The following is a 14,459-nucleotide window of genomic DNA, read 5'->3' as shown; positions in this document are numbered from 1 at the left end:
CCTCAATACTTTGCTCTGCTAGAACTACACTCTGGAAACCCTTCTGGCAGGGCTGGGTGTGCATCTCAGTGCTAGAGTACAGCTTAGCATGCACATGACCCTGGGTTTTCAAGGTAATTTTTGTGTAAGGTAAGGGATGGAGGCCTAGTTGCACTCTACTATGTGTGGATATTTAGTGGGGAATAAAAAGTATGAATGCTCTGCCCAACTCTAAATCCTGTGATCTACAAGACCAGACTGCCAGACCAGATGTGTCCACCTGTACGGCAGTGCCTCCACAAAGGCTCTCTGATTGAGTGGGCCACAGGAGGGAACACATACCTACTTCTGTAAGTCTAGTTAAAGACCTATGTCAGCGAAGGTCATAGACCCCAGGGGGGGACTGAACACTGTTGTTTAGCTAAGATCACACAGGTCAAGCTGCCCTCTAAGTATTTATGTTGACACCCATAGACAAATGTTACCCTTCACAACAACCAGACCAGCCTCTCTTTGCAGTGATCGTTGGTGAATAGAGACACATGGCTATACCAGGTGCTGAAAACAAGTGTTCAACCCTAAACAGTACACATACCACCCCCTCCAAGGCTAAGGGAACACCATAAAAGAGGCGTGGAAGATGGAGAATGGCTAGAGAAAGTCACCTGCTGGGCAAGACAGTTCTTAACAGTCACAGCTCACATCACCTGAGGAAACCTGGACTAGGCTTGCATAAGAATGGGCCCTCAACAGCTAGATGTGGAAGGAGGAGGCTCAGGGTATCCTACCTTTCACTACCCAACAATTTGCTACCAATAGATTCAGGAAGAGGGAGTTATGGCTGTGTCCATCAAACCTCAACAGATAACTCCCGTTCCATAGTCACAGAGACAACCTAGGTTAACTGAAATGATCTCAAAACATGTTCCTGTCCAGAAGATATGGGTTCTTCGCTCAGACCTTCCCCGCCCTCTGGCTCTTATAATCTTTCTGCCCTTGTTAAGCATTCATCTCTAAGCCTTGAGTGGGGAGGGTGTGACATAGATGTCTATTCTCCAAGCAATTCTTTTTATTATTTGGGGTTTTTTTTTTGTTTGTTTGTTTTGATTTTTTTTAGGCAGGGTTTCTCTGTGTAGCCCTGGTTGTCCTGGAACTCACTCTATAGACCAGGCTGGCCTATGAACTCACAGAAATCTGCCTGCCTCTGCCTCTGGAATACTGGCATTAAAGGCATGCACCACTACCACCTGGCCACAGGCAATTCTTTTTAAAGAGATGTGCAGGGTGTCTTCTTTTGGAAAGTCTTAATAAGGAAATATTCCGTGGACAAAATGTGCTGTCTCTGAAATCTCTGCCAGGCTCCTTGTGACTGCAGAAGACTCGCAAGCTGCCAGCCGCTGCAAGCCTTCATGTCTGTTCTCAGGAAGGACATCTCCAGTGACTTCTTTCTCTTTTGCCGTGCCAGGAAAACTGGGCCAGAAGATCTGGACAGATATTTGGCAAGAACCTTGAGTTGCCAGAGGAATAAAGAATGACAAGGAAATTTAAAATTAATTTACATCTGGGAATCCTATACCATCCCTTAGTAAAGGGAAGGAAACTGCAAAGTTGTAATTAAACATCTAACCCTGACTGGAATCAAACTGTTTCTCTGTTCAACAAAGTTAACTCCCTCAGTGGGTCCACAGGGTACCTAAGGGAGTCTCACAGAAGTTCTGCTATGACTACGGCATAAAATAAATTGAAATTTGAAAGGATAAGCACTTCTTTTTTTTTTCTTCTTTCTTTCTTCTTGTTCTTTCCTTCCAAGACAGGGTTTCTCTGTGTAGCCCTGGCTGTCCTGGAACTTGCTTTGTACCCAGGCTGGCTTCAAACTCCGAGGTCCACCTGCCTCTGCATCAGAGTGCTGGGACTAAAGGCATGTATTACCACGGCCATGTAATAAGCAGTTCTTTTTTTTTTTTGAGCTGAGGATCAAACCCAGGGCCTTGCGCTTGCTAGGCAAGCACTCTACCACTGAGCTAAATCCCCAACAAGCAGTTCTTATTGTGATGCAGTTTTTTGAAGAGCTACTGGTCAAAATAATTTAAATGAAGAACTGGCACTGGGTGGTGATGGCACACGCCTTCAGTCCCAGCACTGGGAGGCAGACACAGGTGGATCTATGTGAGTTCGAGGCCAGCCTGGTCTACAGAGGTAGTTCCAGGACATCCAAGGCTGTTACATAGTGAAATCTTGTCTCAAACAAACAACAAAACAATAAAAAGTACTCTAACCCATTTAGCAGCTGAAATAGTTTGAGGGAGAAATAATTAAGAACATAAAGGTCTCTCAGGCCCGTGGAGCCTGCAAGATGGGCAAGTGTCGTGGTCTCGGTACCCCTCCGCAGTCACCAACGGGACCGGAAGTGGCGTGATAAACAGTACAAGAAAGCCCACTTGAGCACGGCCCCGAAGGCCAATCCGCTTGGAGATGCCTCTGGTGCGAAGGGAATTGAGCTGGAAAAGGGGGCTGAAGCCAAATCTGCTGACAGGAAGTGTGTCAGGGTGCGGCTCCTCAAGAACAGCAAGAAGACCACAGCTTCCATGCCCAGAGACGGCTGCTGGAACTTGTGAGGAAATCGATGGAGTTCTGGTTGCTGAATTTGGTCCAAAAGGTCACGCTACTGTAGGCGATTTCCTGGAGTCTGCTTTAAGGTTGTCAAAGTAGCCAATGTGTCCCTTTTGGCAAGAAGGAAAGACCAAGATCATACATTTTGACAGTGGAAATACAGTAATAAATTTTCCCATTCTAAAAAAACAAAAACAAAACAGCAACAAAAACAAAAAACCCATAAAGGCATTACCAGGCACATGTTAATTTTACTGGGAAAATTTATAAAATCTATATTCTCGGGCTTTTGACACATTGTGGAACACCTAAGTTATGATTCTAAGGCGATATTCCTCATCATTCAAAAGGGAGACCACAAAATACATATCTTACTTTTGACCTCAATAAAAATCTTTTGCATTTTGTCCTCTTCAGAAGATTCTGGGAGCCACCAGCTTGTTGAATGCAGAATTTGTGTAAAAGTTAAACTATGAGGCCACAGAAGTGAGATTCTGAGAGCTGGAGCCTGGGGTTCATGTCAATCAACACATTCTTCAGTGTGTGAGTGTGAACAGACACATGTTTCTGTGGATGAGTGTGACATGCAGCAGGATGTCTCCATTCAAGCAATGCAGCAGCAGCAGCAGCAGCAGCAGCAGCAGCAGCAGGTTCTGTTGCACTATGACCCGTCTCAATTTCCTGGAGTCCTGCCCGTTCTTCAACAACATAAATGTGCTCTTGCTGCAGCTGAGGAGCTGGCACGTCCCCTGCCTCGACTGTCTCCAGACTAGCCCCTTCCATTACAATGAGCCTTATAGCCTCTGCCTGTGCTTCCTGCCCCAGCCAGCCCCGCCCTGTCCTTGTTTGTAATTTATTTTTATGTGTGTGGGTGTTTTGCACCAAATGTGTGTCTGGTACCCTTGGAGGCCAGAAGAGGGCATCAGATCTCCAAGACTTGAATTATAGACAGTTGTGAACTGTCATGTGGGTACTGGAAATTGAACCTATGTCCTTTGGAAGAGAAGCCAGTGCTCTTAACCACTGAGCTACCTCTCCACCCACTCCAGTTCCAGTTCTGTTCTTTAATTTTTTTATATGTATATGTGTGTGTGTGTGTGTGTGTGTGTGTGTGTGTGTGTGTGTGTGTGTGTGTTTTGCTCTCATGTATGTCTGTGTGAGGATGTCAGACCCCCTGGAACTGGAGTTACAGATTGCTGTGAGCTGCCATGTGCGTGCTGGGAATTGAACTCGGTCCTCTGGAAAAACAATCATTGCTCTTAACCTCTGAGCCATCTCTCCAGCTCCTCTAGTTCTATTCTCAATCCCCTCTGTTTTCATAAACACAGAAAAAATTTATTAGTAGAAATATATGCTGTACCTTTATGAATTTGCAAATTCTTTTCAGGTTGGCATCAGCCAATGGTTATAAAAAATGATTGGCTTTAAGCACAAGGCTCTGGGTTTGATCCTCAGCTCAAAAAAAAGATAGGTTTGTCACGTTACAATTGATTGCTCCCTATCTGCAAGATTGCTCAAGTGGTGTTAATAGTTGAGTGGACTATCTTAAAACCAACTCAGATCAGTGTTATACTTTGACTATAGACTTCTTATGAATAGACTTTTATGAAGACTGAGGAAACAGACATTATGAAAGAAAATGGGTTCTAAGCTAAAGTAAAATGTGGCGTGAATTAACAGCCCCAGATTTTGCAATATGAGTGCAAGTAGCCATAGTTCTTGCTAGAAGTTGAATCCTATTTTGGATATCATCAGCCCCTGGCTGCTTACTATCTCTCAGATGTAAGATTCTTCTAAGCATGCACATTGCAATCATTTTCCTATGGACTGACTACACATAGCTACAGATATTATTCAGTAAAGGGGGACTTGGTCTAGAGTTGCCTGATGCTGCACTCATTTTCAGGCTTGATCAAGCCTCTTCTCTGTCCTCTGAGTTCCTCTGTGGTAAGATGGTCACTATGGTTACTGCACATTACAGAAATGAAACTTGGATGAGTTTATCAAATATGTCTTTTAGGTGTGCCCAGTACACATTGTGCTCTAATTAAGTACTGTCATTATGAGTGTAATCATCATCACTGTTTAGAGCAGGGAATGGCAAACTGTAGCTCTTGAGCCAAATCTGGTTTATTTGATTTGTACAATATGCAAGCAAAGAATGATGTTTAAAAGTTTACAAGCAAGAATGAAAGACAAGTAGGCATCAAAGATACATGTGGCCAACAAGGTACAAACACTGTCAGTTCGTTAACTTAAGTTTGCCAGTTCCTTGACCAGAGGGTGATCTTTAATTAGAATATTTAATACATTTAAAATTAATGTAGGGCTGGAGAGATGGCTCAGAGGTTAAGAACACTGGCTGTTCTTCCAAAGGTCCTGAGTTCAATTCCCAGCAACCACATGGTGGTTCACAACCATCTGAAATGAGATCTGGTGCCCTTTTCTGTCATGCAGGCATATATGCAGGCAGAACACTGTATACATAAATAAATAAATCTTAAAAAATAAATAAAATTAATGTAATTACTGGTCCACAAAGGTTTAAACCTTCCATATTACTATTAGTTTTGTTTGTTGCCTCATAAAAATGGTTTCCTATTACTAACTCTCAAATCTTCTTTGGAGTTCATTGGGACTATTTAAATTTTAATTTTTTTCTTTTACTGGAAAAATAAACAAACAAACCCAAGCCAGGCATGGTGGCGCATGCTTTTAGTCCTAGCATTCAGGAAATAGAGGCTGGCATATCTCTGTGAGTTCAAGGCCAGCCTGGTCTACCCAGTCCCAGTCCTGGGTTACAGATGGGCAGTTACTGTCTTTCAGCGCTGACATCCATGTTGTTTTTGAAGTTTCCTGAGAGTCTTGTTGCTCCTTTGAAGTTTGTGGGCTCTCTCCTCTGGTGATGTCAAGGCTTTCTTTTTGTTTTCAGAAGTGGTACTGTGATTGCTTAAGTATTGTTTCTTTCTTTTACCTTGTTAGGAATTCATAGAGCTTTGTGAAGCAGTGGTTTGTTTTGTATCTTTTCTTTCCACAATTAGTTCTGATTCATATACCATGGAAATCTTCCTATCTCAAAAAACAAAAACAAAAACAACCCCCCCCCAAAAAAAACAAAAGACAAAAGCCCATATCTGATCACTTAAATATCTAGGACACCTAGTTATGTAGTTAATTTCTCATCTATTATTGGCCCCCTCCACTTTTGTTTTTGGTTATTTGGTCCTATTTCTTGACATGAATGGTATTTTTTTTCCCCCGTAAATTCTCCATGACTTCCAGATACTGTTTTAAATGTATCCATCTCCTATCTTGGCTGTTTCAGGCAACAAACCACACATGATACATTTCAGGAGCCATGTGTTTTGGTGAACTGTCCTTGAAATTTTTTAACTTGTTCTTAAATAACTTGAGTTGGCCCAAACAAGCCATGAAATGTAGGCAAGTCTTGCTGAACTCAGTCCTTGTCTTGCTTGGGTATCAGAAGCACCTTTCCTTTTCTGGTTCCTCTTCCATTGCTGTAGGGCTGCCTAGGTTAAGCATCTGTAGGGTTAAACTTGGCTGTCAATTTGACATGCTTAGGAAGAGAGGCACTTCTTCTTTATGTATAAACTGTAGGAAGACCCAGCTCTCTGTGGACAGTGCTGGTCCAGTGTAGGTGGTCCTCACAGAAACAGAGAAGCAAACTGAGATAGCATCAATGTCAACAGCTGGGACCTGTGTAGACCCTGGTCACTGTTGCTCTCATCAACTTGCTTCCAAACCCTCTCCTCTACACATGGGGTCAAACAATTACACTCTAGATCTTCAAGATCTAACTGTATAGAGTTATCCTGGGCTACTGTGGCTGGTTTCTTCTTTTGCAGAAGATTTGGTCACTTCTGCTCACTAATGCATGTCCCTCACATAACAGTAAAAGACTAGGCCACAGAACGCTGCTGAGCCACTGCCTGTCATTGCACTAGACACGGTGAGTTTGGGGTTGTAACTGTCACTGTCCCCTGCAAACTTCTGGGCTTGAACCAAGCCCTTGTGTATGAGCGTCTGCTCATCTGACACAGTGCTATCTCTAGTCTACAGCAGAGGGCGGTGAGGCTAGGGAGCAGCAGGACTGGATGTTCTTTACTATCTGCTTCTATCCACCACACCAAAGACACTGTACCACCCTCTGCAGATTTCACAAATGTCAGGCATCCTGGAAGGCTATGCTTTTGTTCTTAGAGTTTTTGAGATTCCACATTGCCAATGGGCTCTCTATCTTCTCTTGTATCAGTACTCAGACAGATGCAGTGATGCCATGTTGAGTGAGGGTCTCTCTCTCTCTCTCTCTCTCTCTCTCTGACCATATGGGTCTAATTTATCCTAACTGCTATTGATGTGTGTGTAAGACAGGCATATGCAAACACTGAAAAAAATCACAATCTAGGAGGCCAGTAATTGTGTCCTAAAAAATTTTAAGAAAAAATATCAGACAGAAAATATGTCATTTGCCTTTATTCTACAAAATTCTGAACAATAAATTGAGTTGTATCAGAAAAAAGTATAACACATTTTCCTGAATGCTATTGATAAAACTTCCATTTGACATAGTTGTCAACTAAACATGATAACAACATTTGAGAGAGTGAATGGAAGTCTTCATGGGTAGCAGGATGAATGACATGGGATCCTAAGCAATGGTGCAAGCAGCAGAAATAAGTAGTTCAGTTAAACAAACAAACAAACAAACAAACAAAAACCTGCAGAAGTAAGAGCATATATACTGTTCTAAGACAATACAATGTTATAAAAGCTGCTTTATCCTTATAATGGGAAATATCAGAGGAACAGTATACTTGGTAACTTTAAAATATGAAGACATGGCTCATGAAGAAGAATGGGAGACGGTGGTACTGAGCCATGGTAAAGGATACTTAAATACATAGCATACACATGTAGGTAAATACTTGTTCCCCGTATGCCATTCTAAATCCCTGTCAATCAATCACTGGTTCTCCCGTGAACTTGGGGATTTTATAATAATGCATTTCTTGATCAAGTTGGCTGTGTAGAAAAAGGCTTTTACAAAGTATGTGCTGGTGGCCCCTCTCTCAGAGGTGGTCCCAAGCCCAGGTTTTGGTTGAGTGATCCTAACAGACTTCTCTCTCCTAAGTTTTCAGAATTGACCTTTCAGGGGTTTGGAATACAGCCTTTGGATCTTCACCAACGCAAGTCTGGCAGGACTTTGCTTCTTACGGTTATAAGACAGTAGAATATTTTATTCTGCTCTTGCTTTTCTTTTCTTTTTTATCTTTCTTTCTTTCTTTCTTTTTTTTTTTTTTACCTTTTAGAGCTTTATTGGGAGAGAGAGAGAGAGAGAGAGAGAAAGAGAGAGAGAGAGAGAGAGAGAGAGACCCCATGTGGAGGAAGAGAGCAGAAAGAGAAACAGCTATTCTGCTCTTTCATCAACCAATCTTCCCTCCTTGGACTTGGTACTTGCCATCCCAGAAAACACGCTACTGTGTGGACTTGGGTTTCACACGCACAGCCACAGCCGTCCTCTTAGCTTCTCTTCTCCAGCTGAGCCCCTCTGTCTCTATCACATGTGGTTTTGGCTTATGTCTTGAATTACCAAGTATCTGAAGGCAGGAAAAAGAGAGCCTTTGATCTAAGCTTCTCATCAGAAACCTTGTTTTTTCTAACGTTCATAGCTTTTACAGCTTTCCGTTATCTTCAATACTTTCATTTTTTTCTAATTGCTTTTTGCTTCAGTTACTGTGGTGGAAACAAAGGACTATCTAGCACAGTATTTTATAGAATTATACGCTTTTGCATTTATTCTTTCACAAATTGCGCCTATGGTTTCCTCCAGCAAGTGTTTCCACTTCTGAAAGCACCAAATGAGAAGTAATCTTTGGCATACTCAGAGGGCAGAGGGCTCACCGACACACATAAAGCTCAACCCTATATGAACCAAGTTTGTTGGTTCACACTTGTAATCCTAGCATTGAGAGGTGGAGACTGGAGGATCAGAACTTCAAGGTCATCTCAGCTAGAAACTCAGCTTAGAGTCTGAGGTCAGCCGGGACAAATGACACCCTGTCTTATGCAGTGGCCCTTTGTCATTGGATTCAAGTATCTGTCCCACTCAACTTCATGAAGCTCATCCAAAATTTCCCTGATCATGGCTTTCAATAAGACTGGGAAATTCTAAGATTTAGCAAGTATCTGGCCAAGGAGGATGATCACATGGGCTTCCTGGGGGTTGCTGGGTGCTTAGCAGGGACTCCTTAGGAGCTTCTCCTGACCCCATGCACAGCAGTCTACAACAGCACAAGCATACAATTACCATCAGCACCACACCAACAAGGTGCTCTAGTTCAGCACCTACTACACAGCCGACGATTGATAAAAATCTTTGTGTGTGTGTGTGTGTGTGTGTGTGTGTGTGTGTGTGTGTGTGTGGACAGGGTTTCTCTGTGTAGCTCTGGCTGTCCTGGAACTCACTTTGTAGACCAGGTTGACCTTGAACTCAGAGATCCACCTGCCTCTGCCTCCCAAGTACTGGGATTAATGGTGTGCAGGACCTCTACTCATCCAAGTTAAACATTTTTTAAATAAGCATTTGAAATGAATTATTAAAAAAGATCAGTTCATTTGCGGGCCAGTTACATGGTAATGAAAGGGAGCTTCAACTAGGACGACCTCATTTTCATCTTTACCTGGACTTAACATATTTGGTTTAATACCAAATAGTGTCTTTTTTCAAAGCCAGGATGTAATAAATTGTTGAGGAAATCATATAGAGGAAATGATTTAGAAAATGAGATTGATAATCTGAGAAGATAATTTCTAGTCAATCAACTCAATTGTAAATTAATTTTATAATAGAATTATTTAGGCCTGCACATTTTTTTATTAGAGAGTCTCTATGATCATTCAGTTCTAAAGAGAATAAGAAAGATGGAATTAGCCTAGATGTCCTTGAACTGATGAATGGATAATGAAAATGTGGTATATATATATGTGTGTGTGTGTGTGTGTGTGTGTGTGTATATATATATACACACAATGGAACATTATTCAGCTGTAAAGAAAAAAGAAAATTACAGGAAGATGGATGGAACTGCAAAATATATGAACTGAGATAATATGTGGGTTCTAGCTTGGAATTCTTAGATTTGTGTACTTGGAGTGTCTGTGGAGTGTCAGGAAGCCAGAAAGGGACCACAAATGGAGAAGGAAAAGAAGTCATAATGGGAGGTGGTGGGATAATAGAACACGTACGATATGAAAGTAGAGGGTGGTAAATATTAGGAATAAAATCTTGAGCAGAGTTGGGAGGAAGGAAGAGGGGAAAGAAAAGGAGGTCACAAGTTCAGCAAAACTAAGGCTAGAGAAAAGGAACTTACAGGACTCACCTACTGCATGCCACAGTACCAGCCTTTCATGCAAGTATCTCACTGGTGCCATAACAATGTGACTGATTCAGGAATTTGGGGCCTGATCCTCAGGATGGAATTCATACTGTCTTGTAAACCTGATCAAAAGCCCATGACTAAGGGGGAACCTACTACTGTCATGCTAAATGGTGTAGTATGAATCTTAAAATGTCTTATTAATAAAATCAAACCTGAGGCCAGTTATTGGGGTGAATGCTGGAAGATCAGAGAGACAGAACAAGCCACAGCTACCTCACCTTGCCAGTTTCTCAGCTGATTCTATTTCCTCAGACTGGAACCTCAGTGTCCTCATCCAGAATGAATCTCAGCTGAACTGCTGCTCAAAGCCTGAAAGCTTAATCAGCCAAATGCTTCTAGTTTCTGGTCTTCACGCCTTATATATCTTTCTACTTTCTGCCGTCACTCCCTGGGATTAAAGGCTCACTTCTTGGGATTAAAGGCGTGTGTCACTATGCCTGGCTGTTTCTAATGTGGCCTTAATCTCACAGAGATCCAGAGGTATTTCTGCCTCTGGAATGCGAGGATTAAAGGCATGAATGACACCATTTTCTGGCCTCTATGTCTGTCTAGTGGCTGTTCCGTTCTCTGACCCCAGATAAATTTAGTAGGGTGCACAGTATTTTGGGGAACACAATACCACCACAAAATGGTCATGCTGTCAAATGCCTTCTAAATAATTGTGTTCACACCCATAGACTAGTGCTGTTCTGAGCCTTGTTCAAAGAAGCCCTTTCCCCCAGTGGGAAGCAGTTAATGCAGAGACTAATAAATGGTCAAAATACTGAGAATAAGTTGGTTGCTCAGCCTTAAATAGAACATTGGTATCAACCTCCCCTCAAGGCTCAGGGAACACTGTGTGGAAGATGTGGTGGTATTGTGTTCCCCAAAATATTTTGCACCCTAATAAACTTATCTGGGGTCAAAGAACAGAACAGCCACTAGAAACAGAGGCTAGAAAATGGTGGCACTCACGCCTTTAATCCTAGCATTCCAGAGGCAGAAATCCATCTGGATCTCTGTGAGTTCAAGGCCACATTCGAAACATCCAGGTATGGTGACACATGCCTTTTTTTGTTTTGTTTTGTTTTTGTTTTTCGAGACAGGGTTTCTCTGTGTAGCTTTGCGCCTTTCCTGGAACTCACTTGGTATCCCAGGCTGGCCTCAAACTCACAGAGATCCACCTGGCTCTGCCTCCCGAGTGCTGAGACTAAAGGTGTATGCCACCATCGCCTGTTGACACATGCCTTTAATCCTAGAAAGTGATGGTAGAAAGCAGAAAGGTATATAAGGTGTAAAACCAGGAACTAGAGCTAGTTAAGCTTTTAGGCTTTTGAGCAGCAGTTCAGCTGAGATTCATTCTGGATGAGGACTCAGTGGCTTCCAGTCTGAGGAAACAGGATCAGCTGAAGAACTGGCAAGGTGAGGTGGCTGTGGCGTGTTCTGCTTCTCTGATCTTCCGCATTCACCCCAATAACTGGCCTCAGGTTTGATTTTATTAATAAGTACCTTTAAGATTCATGCTACAGGAAGATGGGATGGAAAGAACGTAAGAACCAGAGAAATGTCTTCTGGACATGCCATGGCCTTTGAATTCACAAACGTGTACAGCCTATATAAGATCAATTCAGTTGACATTCCAGCAGGAGTCAGGGAGTGGTTTATGAAGCCCACCCCTAGCTAAGGAACTATAGGCAATTATAACTATTTGGGTAGTGTGGTATTTTGAATAAGAATGGCCCCTATAGGCTCATATATTTGATAAATGGGTTGTAGAAGAAGTGGAATGAGAAGGAGGAGATGATGAAGAGGAGGAGGAGGAGGAAGGGGAGGTGACAGTAGCATGTGTTGAAGGGATTCTGAGGCTGTGTGGGGAGGGGAAAATATTGGCAGCTATTGGGAGAGCCTGCTCCAAGACAACACCAGGGAATGCAAAAAAATCATGAATGTTGCAAGGGCGAAACTTTTCTACCTGAGGGGAATATAAGGAAACACACTTTCTGGTGGTAACTTTCTCTTTAACTTTATCTTGAAAAATCCCATTCTGGAAATCTCTATGTCTCCACACAGCTAAATTTTCCACAGTTATACATCTTATCTGCATTGCTCTCTCTTCTACCCACACGTCTCTCTCACACAGCTCTACATCTCTCTCCTCTACATCTCTTCTCCACATAGCTCTCTTCTATACACATTTTTTCTTTCTACTCTTCACACACTTCTACATCACTCATTCTTCACCCACTCACTCTTCACTCACTCACTCACTCTTCACTCACTCACTCATCACTCACTCACTCTTCACTCACTCACTCATTCTTCACTCACTCACTCATTCTTCACTCACTCATTCTTCACTCACTCACTCATCACTCACTCACTCTTCACTCACTCACTCACTCATACACTCACTCACTCATTCTTCACTCACTCACTCATCACTCACTCTTCACTCACTCACTCTTTGCTCACTCACTCATACACTCACTCACTCATTCTTCACTCACTCACTCACTCTTCACTCACTCACTCACTCACTCACTCACTCCTTCTATGCACACATCTCTGTCACCACAGCAAAAACTCTGGACAAATATGAGTTACATTTTTAGGGTCACTAAGCACTTCTTGAGTAAACAATAAGAGACAAAGCCATTCTAATACACGTAAGGAATCACACAGGTTCTCTCAGGCTTGGAATGACTGGCTGGCAATGCTTGGCTGTACAGGTGGGAGGCACATTCCTCTAAGTGGTCAAGATTCCCAGAGAGTGACATTGAAATTCAAGACTTAAACAATCAGCAGTTAGTTGGCTGAACCTTGAGTGCCTAAGAGTACATGCTGAAAGTCAATTGCTTCAGGGAGTTATGTCTTAATGTTATCAGCCTGACTTTGGTTCAACCAATAGACACTGGCAACTTGTCCTTGTGCATTTTGTCTCCAGGGGCAAATAGTCTACTTTAAATTTGTTTGGAGGTCTTAAATCAGCCAAATGTGTAAAAGGCTACCTTTGTAGCTGAGAATACTGCTATATTTATCTATGTCAGTCTGAGCCATGGAAAACATCCCAGTGTTACTTCTATTCATCAAAACTGTTCAAGCAGAAATCATCTTCTTGACCATCCACAGCAGCTATATGTGTGCCCAGTAGATGGAATGTGTTCATGAGATAAACATACAAGAAGTGGAGAAAATATCCACAGCTGTGTTTAGGGAAGAAATGCAGTGGCCAATGAGAAACGTTACAGACAGAAACAACTGTTTTTCAGAGTCTGGGGTCCCATAAATCCTGTTTAACAAGATTCCTCCATCAGAGAGCTATTCACCTGGTGGGTTGGCACCTGAACTGTTAATTCCCATGGCCTCTGGTAGAAAAGGTAGGTAGATATGATCAAAATATATTGTATAATTTTATGAAATTGTTGAGGAATAAATGAAAACATTAATTAAAAGAGAGAACAAGAAAGAAGAATGTTTTAGTCTTTTATATTTCTCTATGGTGCATTTTAATTGAAGAAATATTTGACTTAACTGTAACTTGTAGTCAATTATTAACTGAAGGACATCAAGAAATATTAGAGAGTGAAATATGGCTCATGTTGCTCTTGCCTTAGATTAAAACTAGCCAACCAGCTAATGTGTATGGCTCACTGTCCACACCTTCTTTGGCTGATGAAAGAAGTGTAAGTCCACACAGTGGCAGTTTGCACCTGTACTTTGAAGTCTGATATGATAACTGAATCCATATCTATAACAAAAGAAGCAGAGGCAGCTTTCCTGGACACATATGGGCATGGCATCTTGAGTGATTTACTTGTAAGTAAAATGCTGTGTGTCCTGCCTCCTTTTCATTTGTCTGTGAGGTGGAACCACTGGTCTTCCTTCTGTGCCACCATGATTTGCCTCCATTACATTTTGTTTAGCCTTTTCTTCTGTTTCAACTGATGGAGTGGTCAAAGTGAAATTTCTGGGCCACCTTGAGCATAAATCAATCACTGAACATTATTTTTAATTAAAATAAAATAGTGTGAAAAAATTCTCTAAGTAGATATCATTTAGGACAAGGGGTTTGACCGATGATTGAGATTCCATTTTAACTTTCTTAACCACTAGTCATTCTCCTTCAAAGTAATCAAATATCCATTCTTTCTGTAATGAACACTAGAAAGCATGAAAACAAAGAGCTTGTTATTGCTCCTTCTCATCCCTGCTCTTCCTGACCTTGGAAGCATCATGGTCAGCAAAGACAAGAGAGACAGTGTGAACTGCAAAAGTGATTTAGCCTCTATTTAAAGGGTCATTTTGTGGGATGCCTAGCTAAGCATGTGGTAGTCAAGACTGACTCCTTTTACGAGCCAGCAAGCTTCTCTGCATTCCAGAAATGCACTATAAAACCTAGATGGCAAAATGCCCTCTGATACCAGTGAAATA

At 42.0% G+C, this 14,459-nt stretch overlaps 1 pseudogene; it reads left to right on the top strand.

The window, feature by feature from the left end:
* Positions 1-2,332: 2,332 nt before the first annotated feature.
* Positions 2,333-3,362, top strand: LOC118583845 (annotated as a pseudogene).
* Positions 3,363-14,459: the final 11,097 nt, after the last annotated feature.

The sequence above is a fragment of the Onychomys torridus genome, chromosome 5, assembly GCF_903995425.1.
Source record: "Onychomys torridus chromosome 5, mOncTor1.1, whole genome shotgun sequence".
Classification (NCBI taxonomy): domain Eukaryota; kingdom Metazoa; phylum Chordata; class Mammalia; order Rodentia; family Cricetidae; genus Onychomys; species Onychomys torridus.
The sequence above is the reverse complement of the archived record's forward strand: the minus strand, read 5'-3'. Positions and strand labels throughout refer to the sequence as shown.